This window comes from Phodopus roborovskii, unplaced genomic scaffold, assembly GCF_943737965.1.
Source record: "Phodopus roborovskii unplaced genomic scaffold, PHOROB, whole genome shotgun sequence".
In the NCBI taxonomy this organism is placed as follows: Eukaryota; Metazoa; Chordata; class Mammalia; order Rodentia; family Cricetidae; genus Phodopus; species Phodopus roborovskii.
Window position 1 is genome coordinate 3,721,409 of NW_026126484.1, and position 23,332 is coordinate 3,744,740.

Below are 23,332 nucleotides of genomic sequence, written 5' to 3' on the forward strand. Positions count from 1 at the left end.
ATTGTGTAATTTAACCAAGCTTGATACCATATCAAAAATATTTTTCAGGCACTAGAATAGATTAAAAGATATACAAAGGGACTGATCCTTGACTCTATAGAATTGCATATTAGCCTTTTATATTTTATTGGAAATTAACTACTTGACAATACTAATTGTCCTTCATATCTCAGTATAAATTCTTTCTTACACAAATGTTTACTAATACAGCTTAATGAAAACAAGACAACTCAGGTTTAAGGAAGTTGAAAATTAAGCTTACAATTTTCATTTTAGTAATTTCAAAATGACCACTAGCTATATCACATAGATTGAGGCTATTCATTTCATCTTTAATATTCATAGAGCACAAGAAAACACTCGAGTTCTTTGATCTTCATTAATTCTGAGAACTCTAAAGCTAATCAATGTCTCATCTGTTTCCCCTAACAGTTTTTCAAGTGTAATGCTTGCTGTGTCTTAGTCATAAATGTATTCATAATGCACACATTTTCCATGTATAGTACTGAAATAAACCATGATTCTAGCTCCTCTTTCCCTCCCCCAATCCAATCTAGTTGTTAAAACACAAGCATAGTCACTGTCTCAAAATGAATGTTCTGTTCCTCTAGCTCTTTGGATAAAACTTCAAATCCATAAACAGTCTCTAGACCTCCTTCCCAGCTTCACAGAAGTCCCTACTGCTGGATGTTTGCAAATCCCGTTCCTCCTGTCTGGGACCTATATCCTCCTTGTCACAGAGTCTCACTCCAATACTTGGGCCACTGCAGAAAGAGCACTGAGAATATTTCAAGTCTACATGTGTGAATATGAGTCATTTTTTTTTCTTCCCACTCCACTCAGAGCTCTAGGATAATATGTTCTATGCCTTGTTTTGTTCACTGTTACTTCTTCAGTGTCTGTTCCACCTTTGCCAAAAAATGAATGGGTTAATTAAAAGCTGACTGAATCAACAAACTAATGAATTAATTAACTTGACTAATTAATAAAATCTTACTTGATTGGTTTTATTGAAAACCACAGGGAATTTAACCCTAACATGCTCTGAAATCTAAGAGTATCACAACAATAATTATAGCGTCAGAAGCTTTGATTCTAAAATATATTTGGAAGAGAGCCCAGATCTGATTTTACCTCTAAAAGGGTTAAATTGGGTATAAATTAAGAAGACTTAGTAATTAGCATAAAAATCTACAATAGAAATCCTATTAAAGCTGCATTATTAATTATTTTCATAGTGCATCCTCTGTCTGTCTCTCTTCTCTGTCTCTGTCTCTCAAACACCCCCCCCCACACACACACAAAGACACAAAAAACACTTTCAGTCAGACTCCAGCATACTTGAAGGCAAGCAGGCACTTTGTCAAGTAAAACTACAACCATCACCAGTGAGATCACAGCCATCATTAGATGAGACAACATTCTTCATCGGTGAAACACAACCATTACTAGTTTCCTTTTGTATTTCACTGACACCAGACAAAAGTGATTTGAAAATTACCTTCAGTAAATGATTCTATGAACTACTTACCTATAATATACAATTTTATTTTAACCATATTCAAGTGTTTCTTGACCCACAGTGGTTTTCAAAGCTATAAGGTGAAATGCATGAACTAGAACTAACACGTTGGATTCCAAGTTTGGATGCGACTCTTGTTAATACTGGGCAATCTAACCCTCTCCAGATGTGCTAGGCAGGTGGAGGTAGCTGCAGCTCTCTAGCTGTTATGTGCTCACAACAATGGCCACCCCCACTCTTTGCAGCTGCTGCATAGCCAAGTTGTGATGTTGAGTAAGTTAGGAGGATGAAATGGAGTTTTTAATTATGTTTTCAAAGTACAGTGGATTTGGAGGACTGACCATGCCTAGCCAAGAAATGCCTTTATGGCTTTGCTACGCATCTCACCACCACTCAAATCAGTAGGAAGTCATTGCTCGAGCACACATAGTCACAGATGATTCTAGAAGGCTGTGGTGGCTTTTGTGTCTCCCTTGTTATGTCCAGCCTTAAATAAAAGTTTACATGCTAACAGAGATTTCCAGCAAGCATTCCAGGTACTAAGCAAGCCTACCTGTGAAACTTCTTGGCTGTGTGGACAAGACCAGCACAGTGCCCTCACCCCCTTTCCTGGGCTGCCCAGGGGTTTGTGCTTTTATTTTCATCAGTTGCCTCACTTCTCCATTTTCTTACATAACTAATCTACCTTATCAGCTAACCCTTTGACTTCTGCTTCATGCTTCATCCACCTAGTGAAGAATCCAGTTGAATCCACCAAGAGAGAGATAAAAAAAAATTAATGAACACCAATCCCTAATTTGTGCCCACAGCATTTGATACCACACAAAGACAAACACAACAAAAAGTAGGAGGGTTATGTCAATTTCCCAGCTAGGGCACAGCACAGAACTAGCACTAAATAGATAATGAGGGGCTGGAATTTTTCAAGTTTGGTATGGGCTTCATGCATCATTGATAAGTGAACTCTGAAAGTCCTGGGAATTGACTACACACGTTACCAGTTGCAGTTCTATTGTCCTTGGGTTTGAACAGTACCTGTGTGCAGGTCCTTCTCCAGGCCACCGTGGCAGGAAAAGCTTAGAAAATTATCAGCAAGGGAAATAGGGCAACATAGCTTGATTAACTTAGTGGGAATCAGACTTGCCTGAGGCAGCTTCCTTCTGGCATGCTTTTTCCTGCCAGACTTCTGGGGCCTTTTATCCTGCCAGCCAGGAGACAAAGCCTCTCCAGCATCCATGGCCTGACTTTGCAGTAGTCCTTCAAAGCTTATCTGATTCTGACTAGGTAGCCAAGTCTAGCATCCTCTCCCAAAGGCCAGCCACACTGGTGAGAACCAGACCTGTGACTGCTCAGGAGTGAGGGGTTCAGCCACTAATAATATTCTTAAAGGCCAGTGTAGAATGCTATCCTTCATCAAAATGTCACAGAAACCTAAACTATAAAACTTTAAAGTGTTTCCATGGCTCAACTGAATAGTGAATCTACAAATAAAGCAGAGACAAAAAAAAAATCAGCTAACTGTGCAGAGAAAACACTAATAAGGGATGTACCAAGATGGCCAAGGACTCAGGAGGTAATGGAATGCTGAAGAAGAGAACCAGACACTTTGAAAGGTGTTCACAAACCAGAGAAACTGTCATGTTAGGAGAAGGACCAATAACCAAGGCCCTGTACCCATGGCAGAATGCTAAGCCTGGGGACAGCCGTCATCCCCAGCCCTCACCTCACTTCTGTTTTAGTTGTCTGGGATAGTTATACTGAAGTACTTCAGGTGTCTGACACCAAAGAAATTATCCTCCCACAGCTGGGAGGCAGCCCAGGGGCGAGGTGTCAGCAGATTCGGTTCTGTGGGACCATGAGGAAAGAATGCATCCTGGACCTCTCTCCAGGGTCTGGGTAGTGCCTGTGACTGCCCAAATTTTACTTTCATATGAGACAATCAGGCTTGTTGGATGAAGGCCACCTAATAATTTCACCTTTACTCACTGTCTTCTTTAAAAATGCCACCTCCAAAGACATCAACTTAAGAATGTGGGGAAAGTCATGATGACAAAATCTTTATTAGAAGGCTTATGCCACCTTTGAAAGGTCATTTTCCTTGTACTATTTTTGTATGGTTGGTTGTTGTTTTATATTTTGGTTTGGTTTGGCTTGGGGCTTTTTGTTTTGGGGGTTTTATATCTTAATTGGTTTATTTTTGTTTTGTTTTGTTTTATTTTGTCTGAGACAACGTCTCACTATGTATCTCTGGCTGTCCTAACTCGCAGAGATTTTCCTGCCTCTGCCTCCCAAGTGCTGGGATTGCAGGTGTGCAGCCCAACACTCCTCTGGGGCCCTGAATTTAATTTCACAGAGAAAATGGTGACACATTTGTCTTTGATAAAATTCTGTAGAGAGCAGTTTGCCGTTCTTAGTTCCGGTGCTTCCCAATCTTCACTTCTGTGATGGCCATCATCCCAGCTCACCATTCAAGGCGATTTTCAGTGTCCATTTAATAATTTGAGAACTCATTCTCTAGCTATCCTGTGAAATTAGGATTGACACAGTTGTAGAGATTTTAGTTTCAATCATTTCAGGCTCTTCTGGCATCTTGAAGAAATGATGCAGTTCTTTGCAATGTCCCTCATAAGTCATACCATCAAGAAATGAACACAATATTCCCCATAGGATCTTCCTGCCCTGCATACAGGGGTTCTTACTACCTTGGTTTGAGGTTCTGTTCTTTTATTGATTGCATCAAGTTAGACCAACCCCATAATTTTGTTGACTCAGCTATTGCTCACTGTCCTCAGAATATGTAAGGCACTGTACTGTGTATCCTGCTGTTCCCCAGGATCCTTAGTCTAAGAGTTCTGTAGGGGAACATGTAAATGTGTGTGTCTGTGCCTCTTTGTGTGTGTGTGTGTGTGTGTGTGTGTGTGTGTGTGTGTTTTACAATCAATTGCTAGCCATTCTTCACTATATTTTATTCTTGTCAGGTTTATTTCACCACTCGAAGCTCCTCATGAACTTGATGCATGCTCATTCTGCAGTCATTGTCTTGGTAGCCATTCCCTTTTCCCTCTCTGCCCTTCCTCCAGTCGCGACTGAAAATGTCTTTGAGGCAGAACCTGGGAAAGTTCAGTTGTTCTATTAAGATGTCCTCTGGATTTGTTCCCTGGATTCCAGGATTTTGTGAGGTCACACAGAGCCCACATTTTCAACCCTATCCAAAGAGAGATGTGAGAGATGTTGGCAATGATTTTCCTCAAATCCAAAGAACACTGTAATTTGTTTTCATCTTTCCCCAAATTTACAAAGCTAATTAAATTAAAGTCCTCTGGAAGAAAGTAAGGAATCCCCCCTATGGGTTTGTTTCTATTTGACATGGTCATTTTGTCCACTTCTAAGATGTTTTACGTGGGAATAAAGTTAATTTCTCCAAATTTTCAGAAACTATCTTCTTCTCTGTTACAAAATATAAAAAATAAAAAGAAAAATAAATAAGGTAAACCACATTTTCTTAAGTGTAGACCCCACTTCCCTGTAATAATTCAAACACCCTGAGCTGGAGTAACTTAAATACTGTCACTGAAGTGGGTGGAAACCCAAAGCATAGGTTTTTCAGGGGCCGACAGCAAAAAACAAAAGTGGTAGACTCAATACTAGAATATGGGTCCTTGGGATGACATTCATTTTCCCCACCTTTGTGTCTTTGTGGGTTTTGATCCAAATTCAAAACGCTTGGGCAACACAGTCATTGGAATATTAAAAGCCTGGAAAGAAGACTCTCTGAGGAACCCATATTTGTTCATAGAACTGAGCATATACCATCCCTGATTACAATGGTTTGGCTTAGGATATTTGACTTTATAATGCTACTCAAAAATAGTCGATGTTCAGAAACCAGACTTCAAATTTTGAATCTTAACATTTTCCCCCAAAAGGCAACATATCATGTCTTACCCTCTCTTGATGCTGGTTAGCAGCAAGAAATAGCAACACCCAACCAGCCAAAGATCATGGAAAGTAGAAGGTTTTTAATACATTATCTGAGCTATTCAATGCTTTGTTACAATAGGCTAATATACATGTTCAGGGCATACGTGGGCTAGGCTAGGCCGAGTTGTGCTGTTCAGAAGGTTAGGTTTGTAGCCTTTTTCTATTTAACAGAGGGTTTATCCAGGTGTAACTTCATAATAACTGGTATATTTACCTAGCTCCCTATCTGCCTGTCAGTCTATCTATCTATCTGTATCTTATCTATATATATCTACATGCATTCCATGTTGACACTACTTCATTCCCTGATTGTTGGCTGGTTCTCAGTGAAATGGTAAAGAGTATGTTGTATCACTCTTTGGAAGTATAACAGTAATTGGTATGGCCCAAGACACATAGACTTCCCATAAGTATCAACTGTCTTAATGTGAAAGAAACAGTGAGGATCAAGAACCTAGAGTCATATCAAAATCACATTTTTCATAAAGGATGTGAGTCCCTGTCTTCTTTCTCCTTTTGTAGCTTGAGCATTTGTCAGAGCCCTTTTTACCTAGAGTCCCTTAAGTAATTGCAGAACTGCATGCCTAGGGGCATGCAATAACTATTAAGTAATGAATAACTGAAATGTAGAGGACTAGATGTGATTTCTATATGACTACATGCCCTGTCTTTGCTAAACTTGAGCTGGAATCACCAGGATGATGCATTCATATGTGTATGGATTTCTGAGGCCCATTTAAGAGTTTTCTAGCAGATGGTCCAAAACCTGTCTGACAAGTTCCCAAATAAAGCTGTGGTTGCTATGTTGATCACATTAAAGAACCAGAAGGGTGGTGGTTGATACAGAAACACACCTCCAATAATTAGCTTTGTATTGCTGTTTATCTACCTGGTGTAGAAACATACATCATTCTCTGATTACCATTGTTCTTGTCCTCTATCTTTTTACAATACCTCATTCTTGCAAAAGGAATTGACTTTATGGGTTGAGCAAGGTAGACTAATGCCTTAGAGGTTAGGTTGACTGTCCTTCTTCAGGCAGCAAGGGGTCAAATCCCCAGGACTGATTGTGACATGCATGATGTCACAAAACACACATAGCATGACTTGGTCTCTTCAAACTCTAGATCTAGGAAATGACATGTGATCTATACATTTATAAGAAAGGAAGAAAGAAGCTAAATAAATCCTAAGGAAGTGCCTTTCCAGTACTTCTCAGAAAAAAAAAAAAAAAGTTAAGAAATGTAACTCACATAGCACCTGGTTCAGATCTTTGCTGTTTCTGGGAACTGACAAAATCATAAACAAGGCTGAGATAAAAGCAAAAACAGTTTTACTCAGGTACAAAATAGATGTGCAAATCAGGGAAATGTAGGTTCACCTGCAGGCTGCAGGCACATTCTGCCCACAAGGTGTCTAGGCATTTATCACAGTTGGGTGCAGGCAGCAGCAGCTTGAAGGGTGGACAGAGAACAAAGGTTGGAAACTGATGAAAATTAAGGTGGGCATATATTTTGTTAAGTCCACAGGGGTGTCTATGTAGGAAGGCAAGCCAGTCCCTCAAGTATTTCTCTGACCTTGCAAGGTATTGTTAAATTCGAGAAAATTGTTCCCTTTGGCAGACCCAGCTCCCCATAAGATGTCTGTATGGAAATCTGTCCCCTGTCAGCAATCCTTCAAAGCAAAAAAGGAATTTTGTCTTCATTTGAAAACACTGCAGCTTTTTAAGTTTTTGAAATTGTGGTATTCAGCCTTACTCTTCTTTTGTTTCAATTCACTTTATCCCAAATAAAGAATTAGACTAATTTATATAACTCCCTCTGGATACCATACCCCTATACAAATCCCTCCAGTGATATTTATCTCATCTCAAATGTGACCAAGCATTTCAAAGAGTAAAAGCAAAGAGAATGAACCCATACAGAAAAGCTTCAAATTTTAAATTAAAAATATTAAAAATGAAAAGATAAATAATAGAAATAGAAAAATAGTTGTAACATATATGACAGACTAGGATATACCTTTAACATAGAGAGAAGTCTTTCAAATTGGTACTAAAAATATCAGTGCATCACAGAGAAAGAGGAACTTCCAACTACAGAAATAGGACTAAGTATGTTGGCACATGCCTATAATACCAGAACTTGGCTGGTCAGGCAGAAAATAAAAAGGAGTTCAAGACTAACCTCAGTTACATAGTTAGTTCAAGGTCAGCTACAGAAGCTCCTACCTCAAAGAATAAACAACAACAGCAAAACCACAGGAACAGTCCTCTGAGTTTACTTAAATCACCATCTTTTGAGTAAACATTTGCTGGGTATCTTGGATACTGAACAGTCAAGGATCCTCAGATACTTCACAGGACCAGTTCTCATCATTCCTTTGCACACTAGGAGGACCTGCATCCTACGTGTGCACATTCTGGGATCTCTCTAAGGTTCAGAACTAGAAGTTTTTCAAAACAAAGTATATTAAAAGCAGGAGAAAAGAAACCAAGAAACAATCTTCAACCAACTTAGATTGGAAACAGGGCCTCAGTCACTGTGAGTAAAACTAATCACCCTTGGTATAGACAGAAACTCATCATGCAAAGAGGAGTATAAAAGTGACTCCATGTAAAACAGAAACACACAGTTAACATATCACTCTATTAAGAAAAGACTGGCCTACTTTTAATATTCTGCAAACAATTCAAGCATACTAGATAGCCACAGGGAATTCAGTCAGACACTTAGGTTTGATATTAGTGACCCCAAAAGAACATGAATCTGAGGCTAAAAATACCCATGGAAATGATTATAGGACTCCAGAATATAATAATAAATTTTACAAATGGAATCACATAATATAATTTAAATTAATCCTTACCAATCCAAGTTCATGATCTACATTTGCGATTTTAAAAGGGGACCTTTTTCTTAACTCTATAGATATTTAAATTCACATGTTAAAATACTTGATATAAAACACAAGCTATGTCTAAATACCAGAATATAACAATTACTATTGTTGCACACTTAATATTCCCATTAGGTAGGTCATTGCACTTGATCTTCATAGTAACTTGATTAAAATATTCTTTCTCATCTTATTCTTGGAGAATCCAAATTTGTTGAAGGACCTATAGTTAATGATGGTAGCATTCCAAAATGTTTACTTCCTATGCTTTAATCAATGAGAATTCCTATCTTGCTGTTTTAAAGTTGGTGTCAAAATTAAAATGCATTTCATTAAAATGTGCTTTTGCCATTTGTAACTCATAATGTGTAAGAAGAAACTCAAAGCAGGACTCTGCATTGAACTATTTTTAACATGGGGCCAGGAAAAATCAAATATTTCAAAAGTGTTTATGCCACAGTTATGGCACTCTGACCACTGTGTAGTAAGTGCCTGGATAGTTCTTGATGCTTCATGTTTCTATTAATAGATACAGTGCCCAAGACTAAAATTTTGAGATTTTTCAGGTGTCATATTTACATGTGGAGATGCTGATAATAGCCCTTCCTTGCTGTGCAATTGCAATGAGAACAAGTACAATCTGGAGGGAAATGTATGGCTGAAATTGGCAGTGTTTCACTTGTCTCAAAATGTAGGGTTGTAAACAGGTCTTCACTAATGTTCTTCAGCGTGCAAAGAACACTTGAAGCCTGATGTCTTGAGCTCTTACGTACATGATTTCCACTGAATATTTATAAAAGAAAGGAGAGATGAGCTAAATTTTCTCTTAGAAAGCTGTAAAACATACTTTTCATTGTTGGAATAGAATAATAAATTCTTTAACCACCTGAGAAAGGCTCAATTTCCTTTCTTTAGAGAATAACCCTTATTGCCATTTTTCTTTTTGTTCTTTTTTCTCCATTGTTACTTAATATTAGAGTCAAATGTTATACTTGTGAATTCAGTTCATGAAATCTTATATGTGTGGAGGATATTTGAAATCCCCAATCCTCTAATAGAAACCAGGTTCACAAATCAAGAGGTCCCAACACATTAGGTCAACCAAAACTGCCAGCTTGAAAGTAACCACTTAGCATTGCTGAAGATAAAGTCATGCTTGCTTATAAAAGCATCTATTACTGATGAGTCTAAGGCAACCTTGGAACAGCAGACTAGCATAAACCCACGAAGGAGATAATAGCTATCATTCCTTGGAAATTTGCCACTATTTAACCACTTACCCAGAGCCTCATGCCTATTTTTCCTAACATCCTTACAGCTATATGCCATTAAGATGGTTTATCAATGGGAAAACCCAACAATTAATAACTATTAAAATACTTAAGCCTAGATCTCCAAAACCCACATTCTATCCCCCTATACAATCCTATCACTATTATCACACTACTAAGGTATCAATTGAGAGTCTCTAATTCTACTTTCTGGAATTTATCATTATATTCTGGTGAATGCTGTAACTCATGTACTTGGCTTTTTAATTCTACTCATATTTTTGGCTGGTAGGAACAGGTAAGAACCCACATGTTGAAGCTCAAGCACAGAAAGAGTAAACTTGTCCTTAGACTTAAATTTTTGAGTGAAAGCATTTTTAAAATATATAAATTGGATTGATACAGCAGCATATGCTTTAACAGTTGTTATTTCCTCGGCAGTTAAATGATACAAAGACAATTTAATACCATACAGTATCCAGATTTTCTCCATCTTTATATGGTTTCTTTATTACTCTGTTTCTTTTACTTTTTATTTTTTCATTTTTTTTGAGACAGGTTTCTCTGTGTAACTTTTATCTGTCCTGGAATTCACTCTGCATACGAGGTTTATTTTGCAATCACAGAAATCTGCTTGCCTCTGTCTCCTGAGTGCTGGGATTAAAGACGTGGGCCACAACACCCAGCTCCTCACTGTCTTTTTAAAACCATTTTATTCCTTTTCTCTCCCAAGCCTACATTATATTTTAGAACACACTGTAAAGGAAAGAAGGAAGGGAGGAAGGGAGGAAGGAAGGAAGGAAAGAAAGAAGGAAAGAAGGAAAGAAGGGAAATCTCATACTTGCAACATACAAAAACACAGAATATACATTATCATTCCAAAGGGAAGAAATGCACGCATAGTAAAGAAATACTGGACCAACACAGGGCTTTAACACAGCAAGGCAAACACTAAATCCTGCAGTTCCATGTCTGATGTCAATAGGTTTAGATGGCTCATTCCTTTCACCTTTGCTGGCCATAACATACTTTTCTGGCCCATAACATAATTCCTAATGGTTCCACTTCCTGTATTCAGCTCTCCTTGGCAAATATCCCAAGGATCTGGCATCTATAATACCTTGGAGTCTCCAACATAACCTAGGTTTCATAGCCACAGCTTCATACAATAGCCTCTCAGAACCTCTATACAGGCATTCCCCTGTGTATATGATGCCTGATTCCAGTGGCTTTCTGAAACAGTGAAAGAAGATTCCATGATCCATTTACTTATAAATCTTTATCACATGGACAATATTGCCAAGTGTAGATGCCATCTTAGGGTGGACTTTTGCCCCCTTGAACTACAGTGGCAACAGCTTTTGATTATTGGCAACAGATTTTGTTTATTGTTGCTTTAGAAGAACAGATAAACCTTTAGACTCTCTTAGCTGGATGAGATCTTTCTCTGAGTGTATCCTTTCCTTTGTTTCAATGCATATTAAACCTCCCTCAATATCACTTCTGTAAGCCTAGGTTTTGGCTATAATATTAAATGTATTCTTTTTCTCTTCAAACCAAACATTTTGTATTTCTGTTTCTTTTGCTAATTATTTCACTGTAGACCTGTATAAGAGTGATTACTGATAATCATAATCACAACAGAGTCAACATTAGGTTATCTTGCAATTTACTCCACCAAAAAAACTAGTCCACGTCTCTAAATTTAGCCTCAGACAAATTTTTAGGACAAAGGTAGAACGCAGCCATATTCTTTGCCAAAATATGACAAGAAAGATCCCTACTCCAGGTGCTAATATTGCTACCCTCTGAAATTTCTTGAGCTGAGGCTCCATGGTACAAAATGCTCTCAGCATTATCTACCTGGATCCTACTAAGAGGGCCTGTTAAGGTTCAGTATTCATTTGTTTTTCTAATCTAAAATCCTAAAGTCTTTCACATCTCTCCAAACAACAGCATGGTCAGGTCTGTCATAGCAATAGGTCACTCCTTGGTACACACTTCTGTATTAGTTACTTTTTAGCTGCTGTGATAAAACACCATGACCATGGCAACTTATCAAATAAAGAATTCATTTGGCATTATGTTTACAGAAGGATGTGAGTCTATCAAAGCAAGGAATTGTGACAGCAGACAAGAGACATGGACACAGGAGAGTTCACATATCAAATCACAACAGAAATGGATGCTATTTGTTCATGCTATTAGCATGCATGAAGTTTCATTTTCCATGCTGATTCTTGAACTGGGGAACTTCTGTCACACTGGAGTTGATGGCTTCCAGTCTCCATGTCAAAAGGTCCTTTTTTATTTGTCATTTCTATTCAAGTTGAATTAATCTTATTCCTTTATTTTCTTGGTCAATTTTAATTGTCATATAACAACAGTTTTGGCTATTATTTTGAGGAACTTTGAGGGAATATGTTAGAAGTAATTTAGCAAGAATTACTCATTAATGAGTTACTTCAGGATATTCAGTTGTCAAATAGAAACATCAAATGATGGCTCCACAGATAAGAATCTGAGTTCTAAAATGGGCTCACAAGAATTCACTTCTGTAATTCCTAAAATGCACTTCAGATAATTGAAAGTTCTTCCTCAGGACTGTGTATCACCATGATCCTGTCACCATGTTGCTAATAGCAGCAGCATCCATAGACAGTACACCATAGTCATTGTCATTGGTGCCAACGGGGTGTGAGGAAAAGGTGTACTCACATGGTATCAAGAAAAGAAAGAGGACAAAGACGGTAAGTAGAGCCAGGTTCTGGAAAATTATCTGAACAACAAGATCCATGAAGACCTGGAATAACTGAAGAACACTAGATTCTATCTCTATAGCCCTTATGTTAAGGCTAACACAGCAAGACTGCTGTCCACACTGGCTGTATGGTGGGTGTACTCAAAGAGAAATAAGTGTATAAGCTTTGCTTGTTACTAGTTTATATATAAAAGATATTTTTTATTCATTTAAGTAGATCACATTCTTTCTGTATTGGCAGTTTAGAGCTATAGAAATGTAAGTTTATATAATTTAGGGATCTATAAAGATTAGGTATTTGGTATATGTAGAGTTAAGGAAAATTATAGCAAAACAGAAATTTGAAAGTTGAAAAAGCCAGAAACATCACAAAATCCATCAACACGATCTCTCATACTCTTCAAACTTGCCTACAGTTTTGGTTACTACCTTTCAAATGCCTCTTCAGGTAACAAAAATTATGTAATATCCAAATTTATGTAAGTTTCTGAAAGGATTCTTCTTTAGTGATCAATCTTCTTTTAAATCCCCAGTATCATGGTGGGCTGGGGATTAGAGTTATAATAAGTGGAATAATTTTTCACACATGAGTTCCTGGGTTTGCACATTTCAAGTGCTGTCTCCACTACCCACCATCATCCAGTGACAATACTGCCTTGGGAATGCCTTTACAGATCAGAAATATGTGTGGTAGGAAAAATGCTCAATGCTTTCTTTCCTTTACCAAGATATCCTGCACTACCCCCACTAAATCAGTACCAAATACATCCCCAACTAGTGTCCTCACAAATGCCCACAGCCAATTCCACTATTGCCTTACCAAAGAGAAGAATTGGAGGTTCAGAAATTAGAACCAGAACAGACACAGACAACTGTACTTAGAGAATCTCAATAAACATAACGTCAGATGGAAATTGGAAGTGGGAGGGCACATCTCCCAGGAGCACTGAAGGGCTCTGTGCCTACCAGCTCTCTACCTGTTGGAGATTTTCTGAGAAAATGTTATTGCTCACACCCACTCATTAGAAGGTGCTTTCTATATCAACTACCCCCCTTTTGGGTGCTTCTCTTGTAGATAAAAATAAGGAAGTCCTGATTAAAGATAAGAACAAAGGAGAAACGGCAGGGCTCAGAATATAGAGAGGAATAAGAAGACTCTGCTACATTTAAGGAAGATCAGGAGTGTCTGGTGGTACAATCGACTTTCTCCAAGGAGAAATAGGGAACCCTTCATGAATGAAGAGCTAGCTAGCACCAGAGATCCTCCTGTCAGTTTGGTGCTAGAAGGGCCAGCCTTCACCATCCTCTTCCTCTCCACCCATCAAATCACTCAGTAGCATGGGAGATGGGCTACAATTGGGGAAACGTTTATGGAAAGAAGGAGGAATAGAGATGCTGAAGGAAAACTCAGAAGTCAATCCACCTGGAGAAGCCAATTCCCATCATTACTCATAAAGATGTCATAGACAGGAAAAAATAGCATCTCTCACACACACACGGGGCGGGGGGAAGAGTTCATCAGGTTTGCAAACTGAAAGACATATAAAGAAAACCAAAGGGCTAGTATAATGTCAAGGTTAACATTTTAATTGCATAAAACATAGAGAAAGCCTATGCCTGTCATTTTTACAAGGTTACCTTTCCTGTACAATGTAGGCTTTTATCCAACAACTATATATGAGTTAGTGACATGACATACAATGTGACTTACATAAATGGGAGAACCCACACTCATTTCTTCTGTATAGCTCCTTCAGAAGACACCATCAGGTAGCTAAGCTATGGCCTTTTAAGCCTTTCTTAGCAGGTAAGAAATGCATATATCTGTGTCATTTTGTAGTTGTGAATGTATAGAACCTACTTCTACATTATGCCTGGCCTCTTGGTGCCCAGAGCCCCATTGATTTCAAAGAGGGTTTGCAGGTGGAATGACAGCTAACCAGTGCAGAATTTAGCTCTTTTGGCTGATATGATCACATAACAAAAGCCTGCTGTAACCCTTTGAGAAGGCAAAGTTAAGGTTACTGTTGGACCTTCATTCTGAATTGCCAGAATCTAGGGCAATCCAGAGTCTGCAGCCCCAACATGCAATACTTCACAATGTTCTACAGTGAGCAGAAAAAGAAAAAGGAAAACATCTGTAAGGGATGGGAAGCATTTCAGATCTGTGCATTGGATCAAAATATGAAGGAAAAAAGATCCATGTTCAAAGTAAGTTTTAAAACATTGCACACAGTTAGGAAAGTATCTCCTGTATAAAGGGCATACAGGTTTATGTGAAGATGTCTACATTTTCATATCATATGACCAACACAAAAGAGGTGGTTATCCATAAGCACAAAGTTAATAATAAGACTCCCATTTCATTTCCTTGCACACCAAAATGAAGATCAGCCCTCTGAAGCTGGACTGCTTTTAAAATGAGGAAATTGTTATCTATCAGTTTGCTCTTTATGATGCCAATGAAGCACAATGCTAAATGCCATGAGCACAGCATCTAATTTCTGCCCTCCCACTCAGAAGGAAGGCAGGGCTGCTGTCATCTCACAAAACTAAACAAATTCAAACATAAGTCTGGAGTCACTGAAGGAGACAACCATATCAGAAACCTTTCTCCTCAGAATAGAACCCCCCCCCCCGGCCATCTAAGTGTATGGAGAGCTCTTTGCAAACTAACCTAATCAATTTCCTTTGCTGTTGTTGCCACAAGATGTCTATAAAGGAAAGATGATTTAACTCACAATGTTGGAGACTGAAAGTACAATATGCAGTGCCCTGATCTGTTTGGCCTCTGATGAAGGGCCCATAGAGATGATGCTACAATAATAGCAATGTGTGTAGTAGAAATCACATGGTAGGAAAGGTCAGACACCAAGGAGTTTGTCATAAACCTTCTCCAAGGGAACTTGCTAGGACTCCACAAAAACTCAACCCCTTCCAAAGTAGCACCCAAATATGTAAGCATCACACACAAAGTCACTCCCACTCCCTTAAATTCCACCATCTATCAATGCAGTGACACTAAGAACCAAGCTTACAACACATAAAGTTTGGGATAACCTACTCAAACCATATCTAAAGTGTAACAGGAAGGGAGAAGACTCACAGAGCAATGAAGGCTTGCCTGCCCAAGGTTGCCTAGATCCCTTCTCTGTCTCCCTACTCAATCTACAAGATGCCCCAGCCTTCATCTGAACCTCTGAAGGCCACATAATCTTGATAAGCAAAGAATTGGGTCCTGGGGGACTTGCAGAGGAAAGTGGCAACCTAGTATGTAGATGTGAAAAATAACCATGGCTCTCCTATACAAAAAAAAGTATCCAAATTGAATGTCATCCTTGCACAGAAACCATGCTAATCTCTGTATCATTCCCATTTTTAGTGTATGTGCTGCTGAAGTAAGCACCAGAATAGATTCTTAATTGTACTTTTCACCCTTTGTTCCCTCATTTGATGACTGCCCCTACACAGCCTTACTTATCCTAACACTTGACTGTAGTTGTAAGTATAACAATTTTTGTCTCTGAATTGCCCAATGGTAATCTAATCACCTGGCCTTACCACACATTATAAAGTGAGTCTACATCTTCTTATTGTTTACTTTTGTCTCCTTCTATTACAGTGGAAAATCCACAGAGACAAAGATTTTAATCTGTTTTACCCCGAGTATACAAAATAGTGTCTAATACTTACTAGATGTCCCATAACTAGCTGTTGAACTATTTTGATGATTATTGGGTAGATGAGTACTACTAAAGCATTAGAGATAGTATAATGGGCTGGCTGCACATGTGTAACTAAGGTTGAAGGAATTCTATATTTTTAAATCATGGACAAGTAATAAAGAATTCAAGGGTTCAAGCATACTTTATTTTCCCATAGCTTAGTAATAAAAGCAATGTGTTGATGTTTTTTGCTTCTTTTTTTTTTTTTTTTTTTTTTTTTTAAAGAATCTGTTCTGAAACAAAGAAACTCTAAGGAAGAAATCTCTTCTATAAAGGAAATTGAAAGAGGACATGGAATCAATGAAAAATATCTTGAATAAGAGTCCTGGATTGTTGCGAGCCTGTTTTCCTGCCAGCCTGGTCCCAGAGCTGCGCCAGCCCCAAATAACACATAGAAACACTATATTAGATATAAAGCTGTTGGCCTATTACTAGCATTTCTTAATGGCTAGCTCTGTCTTAAATATTAACCCATCTCTATCAATCTAAGTATTTCCACATGGTCTTATCTTACTGGAGAGAGGGTCTGGAGTTCTGGTCTCTCTGTACTACATGTTGAATCTTCTCCTACCTCCTCCTCAAATCCTCTTTGTCTCCTAGCCCCGCCTATCTTGCTTCCCTATTTGCCAACAAGAGAAGCATATTTACAGAATGATATCTCCCATCACTGGATGGCATTTTTAAAAGACTCTGGAACCTACAACAATACATTATAAGTAATAATGATAACATCAAAGAGGAGATTAATAGGAAAAAGAAATAATAAATTAGAAGTATCAATAACCAAATACACACTGCTAGAAACAGAATTAACACCACCACATAGCTCACTGCAAGGAAAGTAAAACAAACCCCCATAGATTTCAGCAACTAGAAAACAACTTGGAATGTAGAGATTGGTGATCCTACATTAATATAATTGGTTTTCAGAAGAGAACTGAATAAGACATAGAAAATATCTAGCAGTGAAGAGAGGGCTAAATCAGCTTTAAAATGCATGTTCCGGGGGAAAATACTGAATGCTACAAGACAGGTCCTAGAACTTGAGTGTTATCTGTACAGGCAGATAGGCATCAGAAACAAGTCATTCAGAAAGGTTAGATAATGAATTTGTCTACAGCTTCTCCACAGAAACAATTCCAGAACACATGGTGCAAACTCAACAGTGTTCTGAAAGACAGAACACTAGCTTTCACACTGAGTAGGTTGTCACCTAGGCACTAAAGTCACTGCTTTATAAAAACTCAGAGAACCTATCACTAAGGAAAAATGAACCCCATGATGGACAAAGAAAGCACTTTATTGAGAGGAAACAAGCACTCTTTCAATGATGTCTAAGACCCTACAGGCTCCATTTTTCTCCACTCTTTCCTCCCATTCCACACTATTATCTTTCTTCTGCCTCAGGTCCTCCAGCCTGGCTGCCTGGGGCTTGATATCCACATCTCCACCATATGTTGGCCTAGCATGATGCTTCAGCCCCCGGGATTCTTCCCCCACAACTGGATTCCTGTCCTCTTACCTGTTTGGCAATTCAGACCTTTGCTACCATACCTACAATTCCACAATGTCCTTAGACAACCCTCCACTGCCGCTCTGCCTGATTTCTCTTGTTGATAATTTTCATCACCTAACCTATTCCATTTTCTTTGTGTGCCTTGTTTTTTCATTTTTGTTTTGTTTTCATCTTTCCCAATCATTTAGACTGTACTTTTCTTAAGGATACAAATTGCTATCTATGTTGTCTCCTTCTTTATTCCCATAATAATGGCAGGGACATAGCTAGTGCTGGAACATTTACTGACTGGATAAATTAGAGTTCAGCACTGTCCCTTCCAGTCAGCTCTTTGACACTGTTGACTGGAAATGAAGCCCAGATGAAGGGCTGTTTCATCATGAGTCTGGACACCAGATCACATTATGACAAGCTGATGTATCCTCTGCCTTTATATGAATTGACCCTGATTTTTATTAGAAAGATTTTTATTAGAAGGACAGGGCTTTTCCAGCAGAGTGGCAGAAATGGAGTTGGGGCATTTATAGAGAATAGTTTCCCAGTTTTCCAAGAAAATCATCTCACAATCAGAGTCAGTGATGAAATTAGCATCCTCAAGAACAGAGAGCCAGGATCCCTGCCTATAGGAACTGAAAAGATAGGGGATGTTTTCAGATAGAAATCCTATAGAAAATGTTCTCATCATGTATGAGAGTCTACATCGGATGATCACCAAGTAATGTATTCCAAAATGTGACACATATCTACAACATGAGAGCTGTAGACATTTCCATTTGAGGATTGAACTATGCTCTTGCCAGGAGGTCTCTAGCTGTTTCACTCAGTTTATAAATGGCTAAATGGCAGCACTCCTAGTGGGCAGGAGGCTACACAGCTGGTTGACAGGATTTGCAGAGTTTAAATCAACTCCAACAGAAGTGATCCACTAACTGTAACTGGCCAAGCATATCATCTCATGTCTTTTGAAAATGGTATTAATAATTAATATGGTCACCAGGGAATTTCTCTATACACAGTCCTTGGTTAAAGCAATGTGTTGTCTTTTCCCAGAGGAAAGCTAAAAAGCTAATGACAAGGAACATAGCATCTTCCTAACTTTCCCATACTGGCCTTTAATCCACTCTGTAGCCCAGGAAGTCTTTGAATTTATGACCCTCTGTGCTGAGTCTGTCAGGTATTTGAGACTACAGGCCTGTACTGACAGGTCTGGATATTAATGATCTTGACTCTAATTGAGAAGGTATGACATTTTCTAACATTCAACATAAGAGTCAAAATTTAAAACATGTGGTCATTATATTCCAAAAGTACTTATTTGACTTTAAAAGGCACAACCTAAATTAATCAAGGATTTTGTTTTTAAGATACATGAACTAATTTTTAACAAAGATATTAGAGAGAACTGAGCCTACAGAAAAGAAAAGAATTTCCTTTCTCATCTTCATCTGAAGGGATGGCAGACAACCTCCTGAACTTTAAAGGATCCAACTTTAAACATCTCCTGGCCATAGTGCCAGGTCAATGATGTCCTTCCCAAGATGATCTGGGTCAAAGCTTCCTAAACTTTTCCTACTAACATATGATCCCTTTCATGCACAAAAACTCATTGCAATCCCAGATTTATAGGTATAAAATCAGATCTACATCAAGCATTATTGATAATAAATGCTAAAATTTTATTTTGAAACAATCCTTTGGATTCTTTTATTAAAATGAAAACAAATTTGCATGCTAATTATAAAAATGTGCTTATTTTTGTATTAATCAAATTTTGGTTTTCTTTTTAACTGTATAAGATATAGAGTCTATGCAAAGGCTTTCAGAATTGACATATATTTTTATATAATTACCAGTACTGAGAATATTTCTTTGCATAAATGTGACATAAAAATGCAGACGTGTGTTTAGAGACATTTCAGAAGTTATTAAAATTCTAAACTGAGTAGGGCAATGGTGGCACACGTTTTTAATCCCAGCACTTGAGATGCAGAGGCAGCAGATCTCTGAACTTGAGGGCAGCTTGGTCTATAAAGTGAGTTTCAGAACAGCCAGGACTATTGCGAAGAGAAACCATGTCTCAAAAAATAAAACAAAAAAAAAATTCTAAATTGTTCCCAAGAAAATTTCACAAAACTCTATTCAGAAATTCAAATAATTTCTAAAATCAAACATTCCAACACATTAGAGACCTATTAATTAGATATTTATGTGCTAAGGAAAATATTTTTAAAACCCCCCATTTTCTATAACTAAAATGTCATGTTTCTGTGAGAGTAGGAAACATTGTGTGTAGAGTAGAAACACTGCAGTTCCTCGCAGACAGTAGTCTGGAATGTGAGCTAGGGTGTTTGGGATAGTGTTCATTGGTGGTTTGTGGCATTATGGCATTCACAGTCCAGTCCAGTGTGTACTGTTCTGCTGACAACCAAGGATACAGTACAGTCATGTGATACAGCATAGGTGAGCATGGCCACAAGCTTGAATTCCTTATGTGTTTGATTTTGAATAAACTTTTGGCTGTTAGACATTCAGAAAACTTTTACCATTGTCAATTTTTTTCCTTTCAAACCCCACATCCAATTACGCAACCCCACAAGTTTAAAAGGTGAGTCTAGACAAAGCTTCACAATTAAATTACACAGCATAATCTAAAAACACAAGGCCCCAAACCTCTGTGGGGTTGAACCCTTTACTGTTTCTCAACTTGTCTATGATGAATTTCTGCTCCCCAGATTTATAAAGAAGGGTCTAATGCTTGTCCTTTGCTGAGTGGTTGAGCTATGTATGCATAGCTTTCAGTTTCTGAGGGAGATGCTGCTCTAATTCTACAAATTTCCTGCAATAATCTTCCCACTTGCAAGTATTTCCTTAATTCACAATGTTAATTCTTTCAAGGACACTTATGAAACTCTAGCATCACTTTCTTTGCCTAGTTTGTGACTTCTCACTGGTCCAATAGTGTGGGAAGCAAAGTGGATTAAGTGTGACACATAGGAAGTGCTTCATAAATGATTCAATTTTTATCTGTGTTGGTTTATGTATATGGGCTAACGACTCCAAAGCTTTAGGAAAAATAAGAGCCACTTGTACATAGACACTTCCCATCCTCACAGCCACACATCATGACTCTGCAGATGGGTGATCTGAAGGACTGCTTCCATTATTTCTTTTATTACTTTCCTTCTTTCCTCTTAAAACCCTCCACCTATCCCACATATATCCCACCAGGCTAGTCCAGAGTCTGCAGCAGCAGGAATAGGTACAGTTTAGGAGAAGCAAAAGGAGAGAAATAAAACCTTCTATTGTGCCTCACTCAAGTTTGAGTGACCTAGGAGTTCACATACTCTTGTTCACATTAGCTCTATAACACCCATGAGCAGATATTAATCTTTCTAGTGTTATACACAAAACATAAATATTTTGGCAAAATAATTTAGACAGGCATATTTCAACGTTTTCGTGTCTTGTGAAAATGTCTAGTCATCAAAGTGAGAGTAGCTGGCTGAGACAGAGTCAAGAGTCAAGAATTCAAGTTCTATGCAGTATTCTGCCCTGATAGTGTAAACCACAGAAATAGCATCTTTTAGAATAACCAAGGCAATAATTTTAGAAATGGAATGTATTGTTCCACTACAGAATCAGCGTTCATCTTGCTTTCAGTCTTCCTGTTTCAAATACCTATTCAGTAACACTCACATCACCAGACTTAAAAGTTTGAGTGTATCAAGCCACTAATGATCCTATGGACACTGTACAGATTTAGCATTTACTATCTTTTCTTTTTTAACTACAAATGCTAACAAAACATAATTGTGGCCTTGCTCACATATGCACTTGACATCCCCACTAGATCTGAGACTCAAATGGAGAGACAGGGCAATAAAGCTAGGATCCAGGCAACATGGCTGAGAAACATATCCAAACTTTAGTTCCTATGTAGCACTTGTTACATGTGAGTGAGAAGCCACAGGTGCAGGGTGAATCATACCTGGAGATGTAGAATTTCATAGACTTGAATATTCCTTGTGTTCTTTTTTCATGTAAGACTTGAGACTTGGAAGGGCTTTAATTTATCTAGAACATAGTTCTCTGTATACTTTCTCATCGGAAAAGCTAAGTTTACTAGTTACCGAAATTTAGACCTACAGACTCTCAAAGTACAGTGTGCATCACCTAACAAGAGTACATCCTAACAGATGCATCCTTTAAGGAGTGTTCTTGTCCAGATTAACATGGCTGCTATCACAATACAGTTCTGGGAGGTTACTACCATCATGTATTCAGTTCCTTGTGGTCCCAAATGCCATTAGACAATATATTACCATATATAAGCTTTTAGATATAATTTGATTTTATTAATTGCCTAATAACATATGAGAAAAAATAAGTGATGTAGACAAATGTCTTCTAAACCACTTATTCTATTGACATCTTTGCATTTGGAAAGTGAGTAATGAACACAGAAGGCAATGCACAAACATGGCTCAAAAATGCAAAAACTTTTCAATATTCCCCTTGAGAGAGAAGGTCCCTTCCCAGGAGAGGCTCGGGAGCTCTCCTTCCTTCCCTTGAGATAAGGGACATGCTTCAATCTCCCACTTCCTCTGAAACAAGCCATCCTTCATCCAAGAAGGAAATCAATCGATGTTAAAAGTTGTTTTGCCAGGCGTCCTTAAATACATTGGAGGGAGAAAAGCTTTTCTGTGGCCTCCCTGAGTCAGCAGCATGGAAACTGACTCCCAGTGGGCAGCACTAGAAATGGCTGTCCATGTGACTGGTGCCCATTGGTGATCTGGTGAGCTGTGCACTGCAGAGAGACAGCTAATCCTTCCAGGTGACAATATCTTTTCTTTGATATTCTCTGGACATAATTGCAGTGCTTGAAACATAACATGCTAATACATGCTGTCTGAACAAATGAAGATATATACACAACTTAATTTCTGTACCAATGACATTTTTCAGTTTTAATAATTTATAGTGAAAAGCTATGACATAAAATAAATTACCATAGGGAGTGCTTGTGTGCATTATGTTCAATAAAATAGTTCTTCAGAAAGAAATTTCTACAAGCCTTTTAAATTATTTTACTCATTTAAACATATATTGTATTTACAAGGATTTCAACATTAGATGTAGAACTGTCTTTAGAATTCTAAGCCAATAAGAGACTCCTCTTGGAATAAGTATTTATTGTTAGAGATATATCCAAATTGTAGAGGTAAACAATGCTACCTTTCCATTTGAACGAAGCATTTAAGATTTCTGGTCCTCATTTCCTTTATTTGTTTTGGATAAGGTTGGGGGTTGATGTATTCCAAGGACTATGCCAAGTCTGGTTCTTGCAGGGTTCACAGAATATGGGCAAAGACACCTTCCTTCTTTCGGGGTACGTAGGCCTTTTGCAGACCATCTTTCTCAGAAAACTCTTTTTTCTAGGCATAGTATTCTCTCTCCCTCCCTTCCCTCCCAACCCCACTCCAGACACTAGCTTTATTACTGCCCTATGTTTGTAATGCCACCAAATAAAAAAATGCATATTCACATATGCCAATGATTTACTGACCAGTGCATACATTGTTGTATTTTTAAGGGTAAGAAACATGCATAGTACCTTATGGCATCCTAGGCACTAAGCCCAGTGCCTAGAACTCTAAG

At 38.1% G+C, this 23,332-nt stretch overlaps 1 pseudogene; it reads right to left on the bottom strand.

Annotated features, from left to right (window-relative positions):
* Nucleotides 1–15,741: 15,741 nt before the first annotated feature.
* Nucleotides 15,742–15,839, bottom strand: LOC127229632 (uncharacterized; annotated as a pseudogene).
* Nucleotides 15,840–23,332: the final 7,493 nt, after the last annotated feature.